Source organism: Hyla sarda, unplaced genomic scaffold (genome assembly GCF_029499605.1).
Source record: "Hyla sarda isolate aHylSar1 unplaced genomic scaffold, aHylSar1.hap1 scaffold_806, whole genome shotgun sequence".
Taxonomy (NCBI): domain Eukaryota; kingdom Metazoa; phylum Chordata; class Amphibia; order Anura; family Hylidae; genus Hyla; species Hyla sarda.
Genome location: NW_026610832.1, coordinates 100,948 through 123,860, shown reverse-complemented (window position 1 = coordinate 123,860; position 22,913 = coordinate 100,948). Strand labels below are relative to the sequence as shown.

The 22,913-nt window shown below is 46.4% G+C and overlaps 11 non-coding genes across 11 annotated transcripts; all 11 read left to right on the top strand.

Annotated features, from left to right (window-relative positions):
- The first annotated feature begins 524 nt into the window (after positions 1-524).
- Positions 525-715, top strand: LOC130346965 (U2 spliceosomal RNA). Its single transcript, XR_008884990.1, has one exon. It is a non-coding gene; the product is annotated as a U2 spliceosomal RNA (small nuclear RNA).
- A 2,083-nt stretch (positions 716-2,798) lies between these two features.
- On the top strand, positions 2,799-2,989 carry LOC130347039 (U2 spliceosomal RNA). The gene has a single exon (XR_008885056.1). It is a non-coding gene; the product is annotated as a U2 spliceosomal RNA (small nuclear RNA).
- Positions 2,990-5,074: 2,085 nt separating this feature from the next.
- On the top strand, positions 5,075-5,265 carry LOC130347038 (U2 spliceosomal RNA). The gene has a single exon (XR_008885055.1). It is a non-coding gene; the product is annotated as a U2 spliceosomal RNA (small nuclear RNA).
- Positions 5,266-7,352: 2,087 nt separating this feature from the next.
- Positions 7,353-7,543, top strand: LOC130347036 (U2 spliceosomal RNA). The gene has a single exon (XR_008885053.1). It is a non-coding gene; the product is annotated as a U2 spliceosomal RNA (small nuclear RNA).
- Positions 7,544-9,596: 2,053 nt separating this feature from the next.
- LOC130347035 (U2 spliceosomal RNA) lies at positions 9,597-9,787 on the top strand. The gene has a single exon (XR_008885052.1). It is a non-coding gene; the product is annotated as a U2 spliceosomal RNA (small nuclear RNA).
- Positions 9,788-11,864: 2,077 nt separating this feature from the next.
- LOC130347034 (U2 spliceosomal RNA) lies at positions 11,865-12,055 on the top strand. The gene has a single exon (XR_008885051.1). It is a non-coding gene; the product is annotated as a U2 spliceosomal RNA (small nuclear RNA).
- A 2,094-nt stretch (positions 12,056-14,149) lies between these two features.
- LOC130347033 (U2 spliceosomal RNA) lies at positions 14,150-14,340 on the top strand. Its single transcript, XR_008885050.1, has one exon. It is a non-coding gene; the product is annotated as a U2 spliceosomal RNA (small nuclear RNA).
- A 2,081-nt stretch (positions 14,341-16,421) lies between these two features.
- LOC130347032 (U2 spliceosomal RNA) lies at positions 16,422-16,612 on the top strand. The gene has a single exon (XR_008885049.1). It is a non-coding gene; the product is annotated as a U2 spliceosomal RNA (small nuclear RNA).
- A 2,089-nt stretch (positions 16,613-18,701) lies between these two features.
- LOC130346990 (U2 spliceosomal RNA) lies at positions 18,702-18,889 on the top strand. The gene has a single exon (XR_008885011.1). It is a non-coding gene; the product is annotated as a U2 spliceosomal RNA (small nuclear RNA).
- Positions 18,890-19,582: 693 nt separating this feature from the next.
- On the top strand, positions 19,583-19,773 carry LOC130346988 (U2 spliceosomal RNA). Its single transcript, XR_008885010.1, has one exon. It is a non-coding gene; the product is annotated as a U2 spliceosomal RNA (small nuclear RNA).
- Positions 19,774-21,850: 2,077 nt separating this feature from the next.
- LOC130347031 (U2 spliceosomal RNA) lies at positions 21,851-22,041 on the top strand. The gene has a single exon (XR_008885048.1). It is a non-coding gene; the product is annotated as a U2 spliceosomal RNA (small nuclear RNA).
- The last annotated feature ends 872 nt before the right edge of the window (positions 22,042-22,913 follow it).

Below are 22,913 nucleotides of genomic sequence, written 5' to 3'. Positions count from 1 at the left end.
ACCTTCACAGCAGCGACAGCTTTATGAGGAGCATCAGCACTGCTCTGCCTGAGCAGAACCATCACCGCCATAGGTTGTCAAATAACCCGGATTTAACCCACACAGGTAAGTCCAATGGGGTGCAGGCATGTCCTCTATGCTTACAGCTTCCCGTGGGTGTTGGTTTGATACCGTTTGGGGACAGCCAAGGAGGCATCTGCAGGCAACAAAGGTAGGTGTGTGCTTGTGTGTGTGTTTCCTATGCAGATCCTAAGCCCAGTGTCACATGCAAGTAGGAGGAGTAAGAAGGGTTCCTGGCAAATCCGGGTTATGGATTGCATTTAAAAAGGCCCCGTGGGAGTGCAATGGGCCCCTGTCTTGCTGCTTAGCAATAATGGTATGGGTTTAGGTTCTGCTGTGTGTACTGGTGGTTGACTGCCCCCCAGCCCAGAGTGTGCATGGAAAATTGTCTGGCAGCCTCCCTGACAGCAAGCAGTGATAGTGCCCATGAAGGGGACCTTGTTGGGCCCGCCCCTTTCACGGTTATCGCTTCTCGGCCTTTTGGCTAAGATCAAGTGTAGTATCTGTTCTTATCAGTTTAATATCTGATACGTCCCCTATCTGGGGACCATATATTAAATGGATTTTTGAGAACGGGGGCCGATTTCGAAGCTTGCTTCCGCCGCCCTATGCATTGACCCGATATGGCAGTATCTTCGGGTACAGTGCACCACCCCCTTACAGGGTTAAAAAGAAAGATTCCTACTTTCATTGCTACCTGCTTGCTGGCTAGCCAGCTAGCCAGCCCTGTGGGCCTTGCTGCTGCTGCAGCCAAAAAACAAAAGGTGGTGCTGCTGCTGCTTCTGCTGCTTCTGCTTCTGCTTGTGTCTGGCCCCTGTTGGAGCGTCCAGGCACAGGACTTCTGCTGCTGCTGACTAAATGGCCTCCTTAATTGGATCATTTGAGTAGCCAGCACACCTGTGCAGGTAGGGCATGACATGATAGGCAGCTGCCTTGATAGCGGGTGGGTGCTGAATGTTCCTAATTGACAAAATAAGATTAATGCTTATGAAGAAATATAAAATCTCATCCCTTCCCCAATATCGCGCCACACCCCTACCCCTTAATTCCCTGGTTGAACTTGATGGACATATGTCTTTTTTCGACCGTACTAACTATGTAACTATGTAACATAACATGGGGGGGGTCTCCTGGCTGTTCACACAGGTGTGTCATTGCTGTACATTGACCATGCATTGCTTCTGTGGTATTGCAAAGGCAAAGACAAATGCTTCCAGCCATCCATTGCACTAATGGATTGGTCATCAGCTGGCTGTCTATGTCCCGCATCAATATAGACCAAAGTACAGAGGGTTAGGCTATGCTATTGTGCACCTACCTGATGCATCAGAAGGTGCGAGGCCCTTGCTAAATTCTGTGCACAGACTTTGAGATCTATGCTTTAGACTGTATCTAAACCTGCTCCAACATGGACTGACATTCTGGCCTACTTTCAGCCGATGCGACTTGTCTGTCGCTGAACAGTCGCTTTTTATGTATTCAGCACCTATGTATAATGTTGTAAAAATGCTCTAGAAGCTAAAGTCGCAGAAATGTCACACATATTTGGCCTGCAACTTTCTGTGCGACAAATTCAGACAGGAAAAATCAGTATAAATCCTTAGAAAATTATCCCCCAGTGTCTCCATCTGCTGGCGGTATTGAATAAGCATTGCTGCACTGATGGGGTATGCATTAGACGAAAAAAAAGAAGAAAAAGAAGAATAATACGCCCAGAAAAGAGGCGAAAAGGAGAAAAACGTAAAAAAACGTGAAAAAAAAGTAAGAGGAAGAGAAGGGAAAAAAAGGTGGAAATGGGTTTAAAAGTGATTTCGGCGGAGAAATATATATATATATATATATATATATATATATATATATATATATGCGCACACACACACATAGATATAAACGTATTCTCCGTTGAGATATTGCAGCCGCTGCTGTGTCCAGGCCCAGGAGCCTTAGCACTGTGCTGTGATGTCACTCAATACCACTGACATCACTAGGTGTAAACAACATCTCTCCTTTGCTGTGTATGTGACTATGGAGCTGTTTGGTGATGTCGTCTATTACGGCCTTCATAGAAGCAACAGGAGATTGTTGCATCCATCTTGAACCCTCAGAACTACAGTGCTATGATGTCACTCACTTCCACAGGCCTTGCAGAGTGTAAACAACAACAACCCAGCTTTGTTGTGTATGTAACCATAGGGATTTGTGATGTCACCTAGAACCTTCACAGCAGCGACAGCTTTATGAGGAGCATCAGCACTGCTCTGCCTGAGCAGAACCATCACCGCCATAGGTTGTCAAATAACCCGGATTTAACCCACACAGGTAAGTCCAATGGGGTGCAGGCATGTCCTCTATGCTTACAGCTTCCCGTGGGTGTTGGTTTGATACCGTTTGGGGACAGCCAAGGAGGCATCTGCAGGCAACAAAGGTAGGTGTGTGCTTGTGTGTGTGTTTCCTATGCAGATCCTAAGCCCAGTGTCACATGCAAGTAGGAGGAGTAAGAAGGGTTCCTGGCAAATCCGGGTTATGGATTGCATTTAAAAAGGCCCCGTGGGAGTGCAATGGGCCCCTGTCTTGCTGCTTAGCAATAATGGTATGGGTTTAGGTTCTGCTGTGTGTACTGGTGGTTGACTGCCCCCCAGCCCAGAGTGTGCATGGAAAATTGTCTGGCAGCCTCCCTGACAGCAAGCAGTGATAGTGCCCATGAAGGGGACCTTGTTGGGCCCGCCCCTTTCACGGTTATCGCTTCTCGGCCTTTTGGCTAAGATCAAGTGTAGTATCTGTTCTTATCAGTTTAATATCTGATACGTCCCCTATCTGGGGACCATATATTAAATGGATTTTTGAGAACGGGGGCCGATTTCGAAGCTTGCTTCCGTCGCCCTATGCATTGACCCGATATGGCAGTATCTTCGGGTACAGTGCACCACCCCCTTACAGGGTTAAAAAGAAAGATTCCTACTTTCATTGCTACCTGCTTGCTGGCTAGCCATCTAGCCGGCCCTGTGGGCCTTGCTGCTGCTGCAGCCAAAAAACAAAAGGTGGTGCTGCTGCTGCTTCTGCTGCTTCTGCTTCTGCTTGTGTCTGGCCCCTGTTGGAGCGTCCAGGCACAGGACTTCTGCTGCTGCTGACTAAATGGCCTCCTTAATTGGATCATTTGAGTAGCCAGCACACCTGTGCAGGTAGGGCATGACATGATAGGCAGCTGCCTTGATAGCGGGTGGGTGCTGAATGTTCCTAATTGACAAAATAAGATTAATGCTTATGAAGAAATATAAAATCTCATCCCTTCCCCAATATCGCGCCACACCCCTACCCCTTAATTCCCTGGTTGAACTTGATGGACATATGTCTTTTTTCGACCGTACTAACTATGTAACTATGTAACATAACATGGGGGGGGTCTCCTGGCTGTTCACACAGGTGTGTCATTGCTGTACATTGACCATGCATTGCTTCTGTGGTATTGCAAAGGCAAAGACAAATGCTTCCAGCCATCCATTGCACTAATGGATTGGTCATCAGCTGGCTGTCTATGTCCCGCATCAATATAGACCAAAGTACAGAGGGTTAGGCTATGCTATTGTGCACCTACCTGATGCATCAGAAGGTGCGAGGCCCTTGCTAAATTCTGTGCACAGACTTTGAGATCTATGCTTTAGACTGTATCTAAACCTGCTCCAACATGGACTGACATTCTGGCCTACTTTCAGCCGATGCGACTTGTCTGTCGCTGAACAGTCGCTTTTTATGTATTCAGCACCTATGTATAATGTTGTAAAAATGCTCTAGAAGCTAAAGTCGCAGAAATGTCACACATATTTGGCCTGCAACTTTCTGTGCGACAAATTCAGACAGGAAAAATCAGTATAAATCCTTAGAAAATTATCCCCCAGTGTCTCCATCTGCTGGCGGTATTGAATAAGCATTGCTGCACTGATGGGGTATGCATTAGACGAAAAAAAAGAAGAAAAAGAAGAATAATACGCCCAGAAAAGAGGCGAAAAGGAGAAAAACGTAAAAAAACGTGAAAAAAAAGTAAGAGGAAGAGAAGGGAAAAAAAGGTGGAAATGGGTTTAAAAGTGATTTCGGCGGAGAAATATATATATATATATATATATATATATATATATATATATATATATGCGCACACACACACATAGATATAAACGTATTCTCCGTTGAGATATTGCAGCCGCTGCTGTGTCCAGGCCCAGGAGCCTTAGCACTGTGCTGTGATGTCACTCAATACCACTGACATCAATAGGTGTAAACAACATCTCTCCTTTGCTGTGTATGTGACTATGGAGCTGTTTGGTGATGTCGTCTATTACGGCCTTCATAGAAGCAACAGGAGATTGTTGCATCCATCTTGAACCCTCAGAACTACAGTGCTATGATGTCACTCACTTCCACAGGCCTTGCAGAGTGTAAACAACAACAACCCAGCTTTGTTGTGTATGTAACCATAGGGATTTGTGATGTCACCTAGAACCTTCACAGCAGCGACAGCTTTATGAGGAGCATCAGCACTGCTCTGCCTGAGCAGAACCATCACCGCCATAGGTTGTCAAATAACCCGGATTTAACCCACACAGGTAAGTCCAATGGGGTGCAGGCATGTCCTCTATGCTTACAGCTTCCCGTGGGTGTTGGTTTGATACCGTTTGGGGACAGCCAAGGAGGCATCTGCAGGCAACAAAGGTAGGTGTGTGCTTGTGTGTGTGTTTCCTATGCAGATCCTAAGCCCAGTGTCACATGCAAGTAGGAGGAGTAAGAAGGGTTCCTGGCAAATCCGGGTTATGGATTGCATTTAAAAAGGCCCCGTGGGAGTGCAATGGGCCCCTGTCTTGCTGCTTAGCAATAATGGTATGGGTTTAGGTTCTGCTGTGTGTACTGGTGGTTGACTGCCCCCCAGCCCAGAGTGTGCATGGAAAATTGTCTGGCAGCCTCCCTGACAGCAAGCAGTGATAGTGCCCATGAAGGGGACCTTGTTGGGCCCGCCCCTTTCACGGTTATCGCTTCTCGGCCTTTTGGCTAAGATCAAGTGTAGTATCTGTTCTTATCAGTTTAATATCTGATACGTCCCCTATCTGGGGACCATATATTAAATGGATTTTTGAGAACGGGGGCCGATTTCGAAGCTTGCTTCCGTCGCCCTATGCATTGACCCGATATGGCAGTATCTTCGGGTACAGTGCACCACCCCCTTACAGGGTTAAAAAGAAAGATTCCTACTTTCATTGCTACCTGCTTGCTGGCTAGCCAGCTAGCCAGCCCTGTGGGCCTTGCTGCTGCTGCAGCCAAAAAACAAAAGGTGGTGCTGCTGCTGCTTCTGCTGCTTCTGCTTCTGCTTGTGTCTGGCCCCTGTTGGAGCGTCCAGGCACAGGACTTCTGCTGCTGCTGACTAAATGGCCTCCTTAATTGGATCATTTGAGTAGCCAGCACACCTGTGCAGGTAGGGCATGACATGATAGGCAGCTGCCTTGATAGCGGGTGGGTGCTGAATGTTCCTAATTGACAAAATAAGATTAATGCTTATGAAGAAATATAAAATCTCATCCCTTCCCCAATATCGCGCCACACCCCTACCCCTTAATTCCCTGGTTGAACTTGATGGACATATGTCTTTTTTCGACCGTACTAACTATGTAACTATGTAACATAACATGGGGGGGGTCTCCTGGCTGTTCACACAGGTGTGTCATTGCTGTACATTGACCATGCATTGCTTCTGTGGTATTGCAAAGGCAAAGACAAATGCTTCCAGCCATCCATTGCACTAATGGATTGGTCATCAGCTGGCTGTCTATGTCCCGCATCAATATAGACCAAAGTACAGAGGGTTAGGCTATGCTATTGTGCACCTACCTGATGCATCAGAAGGTGCGAGGCCCTTGCTAAATTCTGTGCACAGACTTTGAGATCTATGCTTTAGACTGTATCTAAACCTGCTCCAACATGGACTGACATTCTGGCCTACTTTCAGCCGATGCGACTTGTCTGTCGCTGAACAGTCGCTTTTTATGTATTCAGCACCTATGTATAATGTTGTAAAAATGCTCTAGAAGCTAAAGTCGCAGAAATGTCACACATATTTGGCCTGCAACTTTCTGTGCGACAAATTCAGACAGGAAAAATCAGTATAAATCCTTAGAAAATTATCCCCCAGTGTCTCCATCTGCTGGCGGTATTGAATAAGCATTGCTGCACTGATGGGGTATGCATTAGACGAAAAAAAAGAAGAAAAAGAAGAATAATACGCCCAGAAAAGAGGCGAAAAGGAGAAAAACGTAAAAAAATGTGAAAAAAAAGTAAGAGGAAGAGAAGGGAAAAAAAGGTGGAAATGGGTTTAAAAGTGATTTCGGCGGAGAAATATATATATATATATATATATATATATATATATATATATATATATATGCGCACACACACACATAGATATAAACGTATTCTCCGTTGAGATATTGCAGCCGCTGCTGTGTCCAGGCCCAGGAGCCTTAGCACTGTGCTGTGATGTCACTCAATACCACTGACATCACTAGGTGTAAACAACATCTCTCCTTTGCTGTGTATGTGACTATGGAGCTGTTTGGTGATGTCGTCTATTACGGCCTTCATAGAAGCAACAGGAGATTGTTGCATCCATCTTGAACCCTCAGAACTACAGTGCTATGATGTCACTCACTTCCACAGGCCTTGCAGAGTGTAAACAACAACAACCCAGCTTTGTTGTGTATGTAACCATAGGGATTTGTGATGTCACCTAGAACCTTCACAGCAGCGACAGCTTTATGAGGAGCATCAGCACTGCTCTGCCTGAGCAGAACCATCACCGCCATAGGTTGTCAAATAACCCGGATTTAACCCACACAGGTAAGTCCAATGGGGTGCAGGCATGTCCTCTATGCTTACAGCTTCCCGTGGGTGTTGGTTTGATACCGTTTGGGGACAGCCAAGGAGGCATCTGCAGGCAACAAAGGTAGGTGTGTGCTTGTGTGTGTGTTTCCTATGCAGATCCTAAGCCCAGTGTCACATGCAAGTAGGAGGAGTAAGAAGGGTTCCTGGCAAATCCGGGTTATGGATTGCATTTAAAAAGGCCCCGTGGGAGTGCAATGGGCCCCTGTCTTGCTGCTTAGCAATAATGGTATGGGTTTAGGTTCTGCTGTGTGTACTGGTGGTTGACTGCCCCCCAGCCCAGAGTGTGCATGGAAAATTGTCTGGCAGCCTCCCTGACAGCAAGCAGTGATAGTGCCCATGAAGGGGACCTTGTTGGGCCCGCCCCTTTCACGGTTATCGCTTCTCGGCCTTTTGGCTAAGATCAAGTGTAGTATCTGTTCTTATCAGTTTAATATCTGATACGTCCCCTATCTGGGGACCATATATTAAATGGATTTTTGAGAACGGGGGCCGATTTCGAAGCTTGCTTCCGTCGCCCTATGCATTGACCCGATATGGCAGTATCTTCGGGTACAGTGCACCACCCCCTTACAGGGTTAAAAAGAAAGATTCCTACTTTCATTGCTACCTGCTTGCTGGCTAGCCAGCTAGCCAGCCCTGTGGGCCTTGCTGCTGCTGCAGCCAAAAAACAAAAGGTGGTGCTGCTGCTGCTTCTGCTGCTTCTGCTTCTGCTTGTGTCTGGCCCCTGTTGGAGCGTCCAGGCACAGGACTTCTGCTGCTGCTGACTAAATGGCCTCCTTAATTGGATCATTTGAGTAGCCAGCACACCTGTGCAGGTAGGGCATGACATGATAGGCAGCTGCCTTGATAGCGGGTGGGTGCTGAATGTTCCTAATTGACAAAATAAGATTAATGCTTATGAAGAAATATAAAATCTCATCCCTTCCCCAATATCGCGCCACACCCCTACCCCTTAATTCCCTGGTTGAACTTGATGGACATATGTCTTTTTTCGACCGTACTAACTATGTAACTATGTAACATAACATGGGGGGGGTCTCCTGGCTGTTCACACAGGTGTGTCATTGCTGTACATTGACCATGCATTGCTTCTGTGGTATTGCAAAGGCAAAGACAAATGCTTCCAGCCATCCATTGCACTAATGGATTGGTCATCAGCTGGCTGTCTATGTCCCGCATCAATATAGACCAAAGTACAGAGGGTTAGGCTATGCTATTGTGCACCTACCTGATGCATCAGAAGGTGCGAGGCCCTTGCTAAATTCTGTGCACAGACTTTGAGATCTATGCTTTAGACTGTATCTAAACCTGCTCCAACATGGACTGACATTCTGGCCTACTTTCAGCCGATGCGACTTGTCTGTCGCTGAACAGTCGCTTTTTATGTATTCAGCACCTATGTATAATGTTGTAAAAATGCTCTAGAAGCTAAAGTCGCAGAAATGTCACACATATTTGGCCTGCAACTTTCTGTGCGACAAATTCAGACAGGAAAAATCAGTATAAATCCTTAGAAAATTATCCCCCAGTGTCTCCATCTGCTGGCGGTATTGAATAAGCATTGCTGCACTGATGGGGTATGCATTAGACGAAAAAAAAGAAGAAAAAGAAGAATAATACGCCCAGAAAAGAGGCGAAAAGGAGAAAAACGTAAAAAAACGTGAAAAAAAAGTAAGAGGAAGAGAAGGGAAAAAAAGGTGGAAATGGGTTTAAAAGTGATTTCGGCGGAGAAATATATATATATACGCGCACACACACACATAGATATAAACGTATTCTCCGTTGAGATATTGCAGCCGCTGCTGTGTCCAGGCCCAGGAGCCTTAGCACTGTGCTGTGATGTCACTCAATACCACTGACATCACTAGGTGTAAACAACATCTCTCCTTTGCTGTGTATGTGACTATGGAGCTGTTTGGTGATGTCGTCTATTACGGCCTTCATAGAAGCAACAGGAGATTGTTGCATCCATCTTGAACCCTCAGAACTACAGTGCTATGATGTCACTCACTTCCACAGGCCTTGCAGAGTGTAAACAACAACAACCCAGCTTTGTTGTGTATGTAACCATAGGGATTTGTGATGTCACCTAGAACCTTCACAGCAGTGACAGCTTTATGAGGAGCATCAGCACTGCTCTGCCTGAGCAGAACCATCGCCGCCATAGGTTGTCAAATAACCCGGATTTAACCCACACAGGTAAGTCCAATGGGGTGCAGGCATGTCCTCTATGCTTACAGCTTCCCGTGGGTGTTGGTTTGATACCGTTTGGGGACAGCCAAGGAGGCATCTGCAGGCAACAAAGGTAGGTGTGTGCTTGTGTGTGTGTTTCCTATGCAGATCCTAAGCCCAGTGTCACATGCAAGTAGGAGGAGTAAGAAGGGTTCCTGGCAAATCCGGGTTATGGATTGCATTTAAAAAGGCCCCGTGGGAGTGCAATGGGCCCCTGTCTTGCTGCTTAGCAATAATGGTATGGGTTTAGGTTCTGCTGTGTGTACTGGTGGTTGACTGCCCCCCAGCCCAGAGTGTGCATGGAAAATTGTCTGGCAGCCTCCCTGACAGCAAGCAGTGATAGTGCCCATGAAGGGGACCTTGTTGGGCCCGCCCCTTTCACGGTTATCGCTTCTCGGCCTTTTGGCTAAGATCAAGTGTAGTATCTGTTCTTATCAGTTTAATATCTGATACGTCCCCTATCTGGGGACCATATATTAAATGGATTTTTGAGAACGGGGGCCGATTTCGAAGCTTGCTTCCGTCGCCCTATGCATTGACCCGATATGGCAGTATCTTCGGGTACAGTGCACCACCCCCTTACAGGGTTAAAAAGAAAGATTCCTACTTTCATTGCTACCTGCTTGCTGGCTAGCCAGCTAGCCAGCCCTGTGGGCCTTGCTGCTGCTGCAGCCAAAAAACAAAAGGTGGTGCTGCTGCTGCTTCTGCTGCTTCTGCTTCTGCTTGTGTCTGGCCCCTGTTGGAGCGTCCAGGCACAGGACTTCTGCTGCTGCTGACTAAATGGCCTCCTTAATTGGATCATTTGAGTAGCCAGCACACCTGTGCAGGTAGGGCATGACATGATAGGCAGCTGCCTTGATAGCGGGTGGGTGCTGAATGTTCCTAATTGACAAAATAAGATTAATGCTTATGAAGAAATATAAAATCTCATCCCTTCCCCAATATCGCGCCACACCCCTACCCCTTAATTCCCTGGTTGAACTTGATGGACATATGTCTTTTTTCGACCGTACTAACTATGTAACTATGTAACATAACATGGGGGGGGTCTCCTGGCTGTTCACACAGGTGTGTCATTGCTGTACATTGACCATGCATTGCTTCTGTGGTATTGCAAAGGCAAAGACAAATGCTTCCAGCCATCCATTGCACTAATGGATTGGTCATCAGCTGGCTGTCTATGTCCCGCATCAATATAGACCAAAGTACAGAGGGTTAGGCTATGCTATTGTGCACCTACCTGATGCATCAGAAGGTGCGAGGCCCTTGCTAAATTCTGTGCACAGACTTTGAGATCTATGCTTTAGACTGTATCTAAACCTGCTCCAACATGGACTGACATTCTGGCCTACTTTCAGCCGATGCGACTTGTCTGTCGCTGAACAGTCGCTTTTTATGTATTCAGCACCTATGTATAATGTTGTAAAAATGCTCTAGAAGCTAAAGTCGCAGAAATGTCACACATATTTGGCCTGCAACTTTCTGTGCGACAAATTCAGACAGGAAAAATCAGTATAAATCCTTAGAAAATTATCCCCCAGTGTCTCCATCTGCTGGCGGTATTGAATAAGCATTGCTGCACTGATGGGGTATGCATTAGACGAAAAAAAAGAAGAAAAAGAAGAATAATACGCCCAGAAAAGAGGCGAAAAGGAGAAAAACGTAAAAAAACGTGAAAAAAAAGTAAGAGGAAGAGAAGGGAAAAAAAGGTGGAAATGGGTTTAAAAGTGATTTCGGCGGAGAAATATATATATATATATATATATATATATATATATATATGCGCACACACACACATAGATATAAACGTATTCTCCGTTGAGATATTGCAGCCGCTGCTGTGTCCAGGCCCAGGAGCCTTAGCACTGTGCTGTGATGTCACTCAATACCACTGACATCACTAGGTGTAAACAACATCTCTCCTTTGCTGTGTATGTGACTATGGAGCTGTTTGGTGATGTCGTCTATTACGGCCTTCATAGAAGCAACAGGAGATTGTTGCATCCATCTTGAACCCTCAGAACTACAGTGCTATGATGTCACTCACTTCCACAGGCCTTGCAGAGTGTAAACAACAACAACCCAGCTTTGTTGTGTATGTAACCATAGGGATTTGTGATGTCACCTAGAACCTTCACAGCAGCGACAGCTTTATGAGGAGCATCAGCACTGCTCTGCCTGAGCAGAACCATCACCGCCATAAGTTGTCAAATAACCCGGATTTAACCCACACAGGTAAGTCCAATGGGGTGCAGGCATGTCCTCTATGCTTACAGCTTCCCGTGGGTGTTGGTTTGATACCGTTTGGGGACAGCCAAGGAGGCATCTGCAGGCAACAAAGGTAGGTGTGTGCTTGTGTGTGTGTTTCCTATGCAGATCCTAAGCCCAGTGTCACATGCAAGTAGGAGGAGTAAGAAGGGTTCCTGGCAAATCCGGGTTATGGATTGCATTTAAAAAGGCCCCGTGGGAGTGCAATGGGCCCCTGTCTTGCTGCTTAGCAATAATGGTATGGGTTTAGGTTCTGCTGTGTGTACTGGTGGTTGACTGCCCCCCAGCCCAGAGTGTGCATGGAAAATTGTCTGGCAGCCTCCCTGACAGCAAGCAGTGATAGTGCCCATGAAGGGGACCTTGTTGGGCCCGCCCCTTTCACGGTTATCGCTTCTCGGCCTTTTGGCTAAGATCAAGTGTAGTATCTGTTCTTATCAGTTTAATATCTGATACGTCCCCTATCTGGGGACCATATATTAAATGGATTTTTGAGAACGGGGGCCGATTTCGAAGCTTGCTTCCGTCGCCCTATGCATTGACCCGATATGGCAGTATCTTCGGGTACAGTGCACCACCCCCTTACAGGGTTAAAAAGAAAGATTCCTACTTTCATTGCTACCTGCTTGCTGGCTAGCCAGCTAGCCAGCCCTGTGGGCCTTGCTGCTGCTGCAGCCAAAAAACAAAAGGTGGTGCTTCTGCTGCTTCTGCTTCTGCTTGTGTCTGGCCCCTGTTGGAGCGTCCAGGCACAGGACTTCTGCTGCTGCTGACTAAATGGCCTCCTTAATTGGATCATTTGAGTAGCCAGCACACCTGTGCAGGTAGGGCATGACATGATAGGCAGCTGCCTTGATAGCGGGTGGGTGCTGAATGTTCCTAATTGACAAAATAAGATTAATGCTTATGAAGAAATATAAAATCTCATCCCTTCCCCAATATCGCGCCACACCCCTACCCCTTAATTCCCTGGTTGAACTTGATGGACATATGTCTTTTTTCGACCGTACTAACTATGTAACTATGTAACATAACATGGGGGGGGTCTCCTGGCTGTTCACACAGGTGTGTCATTGCTGTACATTGACCATGCATTGCTTCTGTGGTATTGCAAAGGCAAAGACAAATGCTTCCAGCCATCCATTGCACTAATGGATTGGTCATCAGCTGGCTGTCTATGTCCCGCATCAATATAGACCAAAGTACAGAGGGTTAGGCTATGCTATTGTGCACCTACCTGATGCATCAGAAGGTGCGAGGCCCTTGCTAAATTCTGTGCACAGACTTTGAGATCTATGCTTTAGACTGTATCTAAACCTGCTCCAACATGGACTGACATTCTGGCCTACTTTCAGCCGATGCGACTTGTCTGTCGCTGAACAGTCGCTTTTTATGTATTCAGCACCTATGTATAATGTTGTAAAAATGCTCTAGAAGCTAAAGTCGCAGAAATGTCACACATATTTGGCCTGCAACTTTCTGTGCGACAAATTCAGACAGGAAAAATCAGTATAAATCCTTAGAAAATTATCCCCCAGTGTCTCCATCTGCTGGCGGTATTGAATAAGCATTGCTGCACTGATGGGGTATGCATTAGACGAAAAAAAAGAAGAAAAAGAAGAATAATACGCCCAGAAAAGAGGCGAAAAGGAGAAAAACGTAAAAAAACGTGAAAAAAAAGTAAGAGGAAGAGAAGGGAAAAAAAGGTGGAAATGGGTTTAAAAGTGATTTCGGCGGAGAAATATATATATATATATATATATATATATATATATATATATATATATATATATATATATATACATGCGCACACACACACATAGATATAAACGTATTCTCCGTTGAGATATTGCAGCCGCTGCTGTGTCCAGGCCCAGGAGCCTTAGCACTGTGCTGTGATGTCACTCAATACCACTGACATCACTAGGTGTAAACAACATCTCTCCTTTGCTGTGTATGTGACTATGGAGCTGTTTGGTGATGTCGTCTATTACGGCCTTCATAGAAGCAACAGGAGATTGTTGCATCCATCTTGAACCCTCAGAACTACAGTGCTATGATGTCACTCACTTCCACAGGCCTTGCAGAGTGTAAACAACAACAACCCAGCTTTGTTGTGTATGTAACCATAGGGATTTGTGATGTCACCTAGAACCTTCACAGCAGTGACAGCTTTATGAGGAGCATCAGCACTGCTCTGCCTGAGCAGAACCATCGCCGCCATAGGTTGTCAAATAACCCGGATTTAACCCACACAGGTAAGTCCAATGGGGTGCAGGCATGTCCTCTATGCTTACAGCTTCCCGTGGGTGTTGGTTTGATACCGTTTGGGGACAGCCAAGGAGGCATCTGCAGGCAACAAAGGTAGGTGTGTGCTTGTGTGTGTGTTTCCTATGCAGATCCTAAGCCCAGTGTCACATGCAAGTAGGAGGAGTAAGAAGGGTTCCTGGCAAATCCGGGTTATGGATTGCATTTAAAAAGGCCCCGTGGGAGTGCAATGGGCCCCTGTCTTGCTGCTTAGCAATAATGGTATGGGTTTAGGTTCTGCTGTGTGTACTGGTGGTTGACTGCCCCCCAGCCCAGAGTGTGCATGGAAAATTGTCTGGCAGCCTCCCTGACAGCAAGCAGTGATAGTGCCCATGAAGGGGACCTTGTTGGGCCCGCCCCTTTCACGGTTATCGCTTCTCGGCCTTTTGGCTAAGATCAAGTGTAGTATCTGTTCTTATCAGTTTAATATCTGATACGTCCCCTATCTGGGGACCATATATTAAATGGATTTTTGAGAACGGGGGCCGATTTCGAAGCTTGCTTCCGTCGCCCTATGCATTGACCCGATATGGCAGTATCTTCGGGTACAGTGCACCACCCCCTTACAGGGTTAAAAAGAAAGATTCCTACTTTCATTGCTACCTGCTTGCTGGCTAGCCAGCTAGCCAGCCCTGTGGGCCTTGCTGCTGCTGCAGCCAAAAAACAAAAGGTGGTGCTGCTGCTGCTTCTGCTGCTTCTGCTTCTGCTTGTGTCTGGCCCCTGTTGGAGCGTCCAGGCACAGGACTTCTGCTGCTGCTGACTAAATGGCCTCCTTAATTGGATCATTTGAGTAGCCAGCACACCTGTGCAGGTAGGGCATGACATGATAGGCAGCTGCCTTGATAGCGGGTGGGTGCTGAATGTTCCTAATTGACAAAATAAGATTAATGCTTATGAAGAAATATAAAATCTCATCCCTTCCCCAATATCGCGCCACACCCCTACCCCTTAATTCCCTGGTTGAACTTGATGGACATATGTCTTTTTTCGACCGTACTAACTATGTAACTATGTAACATAACATGGGGGGGGTCTCCTGGCTGTTCACACAGGTGTGTCATTGCTGTACATTGACCATGCATTGCTTCTGTGGTATTGCAAAGGCAAAGACAAATGCTTCCAGCCATCCATTGCACTAATGGATTGGTCATCAGCTGGCTGTCTATGTCCCGCATCAATATAGACCAAAGTACAGAGGGTTAGGCTATGCTATTGTGCACCTACCTGATGCATCAGAAGGTGCGAGGCCCTTGCTAAATTCTGTGCACAGACTTTGAGATCTATGCTTTAGACTGTATCTAAACCTGCTCCAACATGGACTGACATTCTGGCCTACTTTCAGCCGATGCGACTTGTGTCGCTGAACAGTCGCTTTTTATGTATTCAGCACCTATGTATAATGTTGTAAAAATGCTCTAGAAGCTAAAGTCGCAGAAATGTCACACATATTTGGCCTGCAACTTTCTGTGCGACAAATTCAGACAGGAAAAATCAGTATAAATCCTTAGAAAATTATCCCCCAGTGTCTCCATCTGCTGGCGGTATTGAATAAGCATTGCTGCACTGATGGGGTATGCATTAGACGAAAAAAAAGAAGAAAAAGAAGAATAATACGCCCAGAAAAGAGGCGAAAAGGAGAAAAACGTAAAAAAACGTGAAAAAAAAGTAAGAGGAAGAGAAGGGAAAAAAAGGTGGAAATGGGTTTAAAAGTGATTTCGGCGGAGAAATATATATATATATATATATATATATATATATATATATATATATGCGCACACACACACATAGATATAAACGTATTCTCCGTTGAGATATTGCAGCCGCTGCTGTGTCCAGGCCCAGGAGCCTTAGCACTGTGCTGTGATGTCACTCAATACCACTGACATCACTAGGTGTAAACAACATCTCTCCTTTGCTGTGTATGTGACTATGGAGCTGTTTGGTGATGTCGTCTATTACGGCCTTCATAGAAGCAACAGGAGATTGTTGCATCCATCTTGAACCCTCAGAACTACAGTGCTATGATGTCACTCACTTCCACAGGCCTTGCAGAGTGTAAACAACAACAACCCAGCTTTGTTGTGTATGTAACCATAGGGATTTGTGATGTCACCTAGAACCTTCACAGCAGCGACAGCTTTATGAGGAGCATCAGCACTGCTCTGCCTGAGCAGAACCATCACCGCCATAAGTTGTCAAATAACCCGGATTTAACCCACACAGGTAAGTCCAATGGGGTGCAGGCATGTCCTCTATGCTTACAGCTTCCCGTGGGTGTTGGTTTGATACCGTTTGGGGACAGCCAAGGAGGCATCTGCAGGCAACAAAGGTAGGTGTGTGCTTGTGTGTGTGTTTCCTATGCAGATCCTAAGCCCAGTGTCACATGCAAGTAGGAGGAGTAAGAAGGGTTCCTGGCAAATCCGGGTTATGGATTGCATTTAAAAAGGCCCCGTGGGAGTGCAATGGGCCCCTGTCTTGCTGCTTAGCAATAATGGTATGGGTTTAGGTTCTGCTGTGTGTACTGGTGGTTGACTGCCCCCCAGCCCAGAGTGTGCATGGAAAATTGTCTGGCAGCCTCCCTGACAGCAAGCAGTGATAGTGCCCATGAAGGGGACCTTGTTGGGCCCGCCCCTTTCACGGTTATCGCTTCTCGGCCTTTTGGCTAAGATCAAGTGTAGTATCTGTTCTTATCAGTTTAATATCTGATACGTCCCCTATCTGGGGACCATATATTAAATGGATTTTTGAGAACGGGGGCCGATTTCGAAGCTTGCTTCCGTCGCCCTATGCATTGACCCGATATGGCAGTATCTTCGGGTACAGTGCACCACCCCCTTACAGGGTTAAAAAGAAAGATTCCTACTTTCATTGCTACCTGCTTGCTGGCTAGCCAGCTAGCCAGCCCTGTGGGCCTTGCTGCTGCTGCAGCCAAAAAACAAAAGGTGGTGCTGCTGCTGCTTCTGCTGCTTCTGCTTCTGCTTGTGTCTGGCCCCTGTTGGAGCGTCCAGGCACAGGACTTCTGCTGCTGCTGACTAAATGGCCTCCTTAATTGGATCATTTGAGTAGCCAGCACACCTGTGCAGGTAGGGCATGACATGATAGGCAGCTGCCTTGATAGCGGGTGGGTGCTGAATGTTCCTAATTGACAAAATAAGATTAATGCTTATGAAGAAATATAAAATCTCATCCCTTCCCCAATATCGCGCCACACCCCTACCCCTTAATTCCCTGGTTGAACTTGATGGACATATGTCTTTTTTCGACCGTACTAACTATGTAACTATGTAACATAACATGGGGGGGGTCTCCTGGCTGTTCACACAGGTGTGTCATTGCTGTACATTGACCATGCATTGCTTCTGTGGTATTGCAAAGGCAAAGACAAATGCTTCCAGCCATCCATTGCACTAATGGATTGGTCATCAGCTGGCTGTCTATGTCCCGCATCAATATAGACCAAAGTACAGAGGGTTAGGCTATGCTATTGTGCACCTACCTGATGCATCAGAAGGTGCGAGGCCCTTGCTAAATTCTGTGCACAGACTTTGAGATCTATGCTTTAGACTGTATCTAAACCTGCTCCAACATGGACTGACATTCTGGCCTACTTTCAGCCGATGCGACTTGTCTGTCGCTGAACAGTCGCTTTTTATGTATTCAGCACCTATGTATAATGTTGTAAAAATGCTCTAGAAGCTAAAGTCGCAGAAATGTCACACATATTTGGCCTGCAACTTTCTGTGCGACAAATTCAGACAGGAAAAATCAGTATAAATCCTTAGAAAATTATCCCCCAGTGTCTCCATCTGCTGGCGGTATTGAATAAGCATTGCTGCACTGATGGGGTATGCATTAGACGAAAAAAAAGAAGAAAAAGAAGAATAATACGCCCAGAAAAGAGGCGAAAAGGAGAAAAACGTAAAAAAACGTGAAAAAAAAGTAAGAGGAAGAGAAGGGAAAAAAAGGTGGAAATGGGTTTAAAAGTGATTTCGGCGGAGAAATATATATATATATATATATATATATATATATATATATATATATATATATGCGCACACACACACATAGATATAAACGTATTCTCCGTTGAGATATTGCAGCCGCTGCTGTGTCCAGGCCCAGGAGCCTTAGCACTGTGCTGTGATGTCACTCAATACCACTGACATCACTAGGTGTAAACAACATCTCTCCTTTGCTGTGTATGTGACTATGGAGCTGTTTGGTGATGTCGTCTATTACGGCCTTCATAGAAGCAACAGGAGATTGTTGCATCCATCTTGAACCCTCAGAACTACAGTGCTATGATGTCACTCACTTCCACAGGCCTTGCAGAGTGTAAACAACAACAACCCAGCTTTGTTGTGTATGTAACCATAGGGATTTGTGATGTCACCTAGAACCTTCACAGCAGCGACAGCTTTATGAGGAGCATCAGCACTGCTCTGCCTGAGCAGAACCATCACCGCCATAAGTTGTCAAATAACCCGGATTTAACCCACACAGGTAAGTCCAATGGGGTGCAGGCATGTCCTCTATGCTTACAGCTTCCCGTGGGTGTTGGTTTGATACCGTTTGGGGACAGCCAAGGAGGCATCTGCAGGCAACAAAGGTAGGTGTGTGCTTGTGTGTGTGTTTCCTATGCAGATCCTAAGCCCAGTGTCACATGCAAGTAGGAGGAGTAAGAAGGGTTCCTGGCAAATCCGGGTTATGGATTGCATTTAAAAAGGCCCCGTGGGAGTGCAATGGGCCCCTGTCTTGCTGCTTAGCAATAATGGTATGGGTTTAGGTTCTGCTGTGTGTACTGGTGGTTGACTGCCCCCCAGCCCAGAGTGTGCATGGAAAATTGTCTGGCAGCCTCCCTGACAGCAAGCAGTGATAGTGCCCATGAAGGGGACCTTGTTGGGCCCGCCCCTTTCACGGTTATCGCTTCTCGGCCTTTTGGCTAAGATCAAGTGTAGTATCTGTTCTTATCAGTTTTTCATGCCGGTGGACAGTAACGCCGGTATGGGGCTGGTGGGGATGGGTGCTGCATGGAGGATGCAGGTGTACCAGGGCTTTCCGGGGCTGGTTCTGAGGAATCAGCTCGACGGCTGCCCCGATGTGACCTGTTCCCTCCGGGTCTCGCCATGAGGCTGAGAGGGTCTAGAGCCGAGGTACTTTTGTGCCTCGGGGAGTGGTGACCCCGAGGTGCCGAAACTCACTGGGAGGATAGGCTCACTGAGTTGAAGCACGGGCACCATAATCTCTTCACCTTGTGGCACTCACCTCTTGATTCCCGGCCTTCTGGCTAGGATCAGAGAAATTTTTATAGATCCGGCCGGATGTCCGGGCAGTATATCTGCACACATTCACTTATTTATTTCTTTTTTGTCTCACTGTGTCACTTTTTGCGTGTTGTGTGTTCACAGGATTGGTCAGGATGCGGTAGCCCTTCTGGGTGTCCCTCCTGGCGGTCTAGGGGAGGTGTGTGTGGCCATTAGGTTCCGCACCTCCCTGCAAACACCCCGGGTACTCCTGCTTTGGCAGGGTACCTACCGTAATCGGCTCTGCGGGCAGATACCTTGGCTAACGCCAAGGGGGATGCCGGGAGCATTTGTGGTCCCCTAGTAGCTTCGGCGAAAAGGGACATCGAACCTGGAACCTCGCAGGTACCTTTTGGTCCGGAGGCGAAGGGTAAGGTTTGTTGGGGGGCCTCTCTCCTATCGGAGAAGGGCTTGCGATAGACCGCATCCTTTGTGCACGTTTTTTTAGTGTAACACGTTTGCACTTTTTCTTGCACTTTGGGTGAATCGAAAGCACGTTCCTCGGCTTTAAAAAAAAAAAAAAAAAAAAAAAAAAAATCTGTTCTTATCAGTTTAATATCTGATACGTCCCCTATCTGGGGACCATATATTAAATGGATTTTTGAGAACGGGGGCCGATTTCGAAGCTTGCTTCCGTCGCCCTATGCATTGACCTGATATGGCAGTATCTTCGGGGTACAGTGCACCACCCCCTTACAGGGTTAAAAAGAAAGATTCCTACTTTCATTGCTACCTGCTTGCTGGCTAGCCAGCTAGCCAGCCCTGTGGGCCTTGCTGCTGCTGCAGCCAAAAAACAAAAGGTGGTGCTTCTGCTGCTTCTGCTTCTGCTTGTGTCTGGCCCCTGTTGGAGCGTCCAGGCACAGGACTTCTGCTGCTGCTGACTAAATGGCCTCCTTAATTGGATCATTTGAGTAGCCAGCACACCTGTGCAGGTAGGGCATGACATGATAGGCAGCTGCCTTGATAGCGGGTGGGTGCTGAATGTTCCTAATTGACAAAATAAGATTAATGCTTATGAAGAAATATAAAATCTCATCCCTTCCCCAATATCGCGCCACACCCCTACCCCTTAATTCCCTGGTTGAACTTGATGGACATATGTCTTTTTTCGACCGTACTAACTATGTAACTATGTAACATAACATGGGGGGGGTCTCCTGGCTGTTCACACAGGTGTGTCATTGCTGTACATTGACCATGCATTGCTTCTGTGGTATTGCAAAGGCAAAGACAAATGCTTCCAGCCATCCATTGCACTAATGGATTGGTCATCAGCTGGCTGTCTATGTCCCGCATCAATATAGACCAAAGTACAGAGGGTTAGGCTATGCTATTGTGCACCTACCTGATGCATCAGAAGGTGCGAGGCCCTTGCTAAATTCTGTGCACAGACTTTGAGATCTATGCTTTAGACTGTATCTAAACCTGCTCCAACATGGACTGACATTCTGGCCTACTTTCAGCCGATGCGACTTGTCTGTCGCTGAACAGTCGCTTTTTATGTATTCAGCACCTATGTATAATGTTGTAAAAATGCTCTAGAAGCTAAAGTCGCAGAAATGTCACACATATTTGGCCTGCAACTTTCTGTGCGACAAATTCAGACAGGAAAAATCAGTATAAATCCTTAGAAAATTATCCCCCAGTGTCTCCATCTGCTGGCGGTATTGAATAAGCATTGCTGCACTGATGGGGTATGCATTAGACGAAAAAAAAGAAGAAAAAGAAGAATAATACGCCCAGAAAAGAGGCGAAAAGGAGAAAAACGTAAAAAAACGTGAAAAAAAAGTAAGAGGAAGAGAAGGGAAAAAAAGGTGGAAATGGGTTTAAAAGTGATTTCGGCGGAGAAATATATATATATATAATATATATATATATATATATATATATATATATGCGCACACACACACATAGATATAAACGTATTCTCCGTTGAGATATTGCAGCCGCTGCTGTGTCCAGGCCCAGGAGCCTTAGCACTGTGCTGTGATGTCACTCAATACCACTGACATCACTAGGTGTAAACAACATCTCTCCTTTGCTGTGTATGTGACTATGGAGCTGTTTGGTGATGTCGTCTATTACGGCCTTCATAGAAGCAACAGGAGATTGTTGCATCCATCTTGAACCCTCAGAACTACAGTGCTATGATGTCACTCACTTCCACAGGCCTTGCAGAGTGTAAACAACAACAACCCAGCTTTGTTGTGTATGTAACCATAGGGATTTGTGATGTCACCTAGAACCTTCACAGCAGCGACAGCTTTATGAGGAGCATCAGCACTGCTCTGCCTGAGCAGAACCATCACCGCCATAGGTTGTCAAATAACCCGGATTTAACCCACACAGGTAAGTCCAATGGGGTGCAGGCATGTCCTCTATGCTTACAGCTTCCCGTGGGTGTTGGTTTGATACCGTTTGGGGACAGCCAAGGAGGCATCTGCAGGCAACAAAGGTAGGTGTGTGCTTGTGTGTGTGTTTCCTATGCAGATCCTAAGCCCAGTGTCACATGCAAGTAGGAGGAGTAAGAAGGGTTCCTGGCAAATCCGGGTTATGGATTGCATTTAAAAAGGCCCCGTGGGAGTGCAATGGGCCCCTGTCTTGCTGCTTAGCAATAATGGTATGGGTTTAGGTTCTGCTGTGTGTACTGGTGGTTGACTGCCCCCCAGCCCAGAGTGTGCATGGAAAATTGTCTGGCAGCCTCCCTGACAGCAAGCAGTGATAGTGCCCATGAAGGGGACCTTGTTGGGCCCGCCCCTTTCACGGTTATCGCTTCTCGGCCTTTTGGCTAAGATCAAGTGTAGTATCTGTTCTTATCAGTTTAATATCTGATACGTCCCCTATCTGGGGACCATATATTAAATGGATTTTTGAGAACGGGGGCCGATTTCGAAGCTTGCTTCCGTCGCCCTATGCATTGACCCGATATGGCAGTATCTTCGGGTACAGTGCACCACCCCCTTACAGGGTTAAAAAGAAAGATTCCTACTTTCATTGCTACCTGCTTGCTGGCTAGCCAGCTAGCCAGCCCTGTGGGCCTTGCTGCTGCTGCAGCCAAAAAACAAAAGGTGGTGCTGCTGCTGCTTCTGCTGCTTCTGCTTCTGCTTGTGTCTGGCCCCTGTTGGAGCGTCCAGGCACAGGACTTCTGCTGCTGCTGACTAAATGGCCTCCTTAATTGGATCATTTGAGTAGCCAGCACACCTGTGCAGGTAGGGCATGACATGATAGGCAGCTGCCTTGATAGCGGGTGGGTGCTGAATGTTCCTAATTGACAAAATAAGATTAATGCTTATGAAGAAATATAAAATCTCATCCCTTCCCCAATATCGCGCCACACCCCTACCCCTTAATTCCCTGGTTGAACTTGATGGACATATGTCTTTTTTCGACCGTACTAACTATGTAACTATGTAACATAACATGGGGGGGGTCTCCTGGCTGTTCACACAGGTGTGTCATTGCTGTACATTGACCATGCATTGCTTCTGTGGTATAGCAAAGGCAAAGACAAATGCTTCCAGCCATCCATTGCACTAATGGATTGGTCATCAGCTGGCTGTCTATGTCCCGCATCAATATAGACCAAAGTACAGAGGGTTAGGCTATGCTATTGTGCACCTACCTGATGCATCAGAAGGTGCGAGGCCCTTGCTAAATTCTGTGCACAGACTTTGAGATCTATGCTTTAGACTGTATCTAAACCTGCTCCAACATGGACTGACATTCTGGCCTACTTTCAGCCGATGCGACTTGTCTGTCGCTGAACAGTCGCTTTTTATGTATTCAGCACCTATGTATAATGTTGTAAAAATGCTCTAGAAGCTAAAGTCG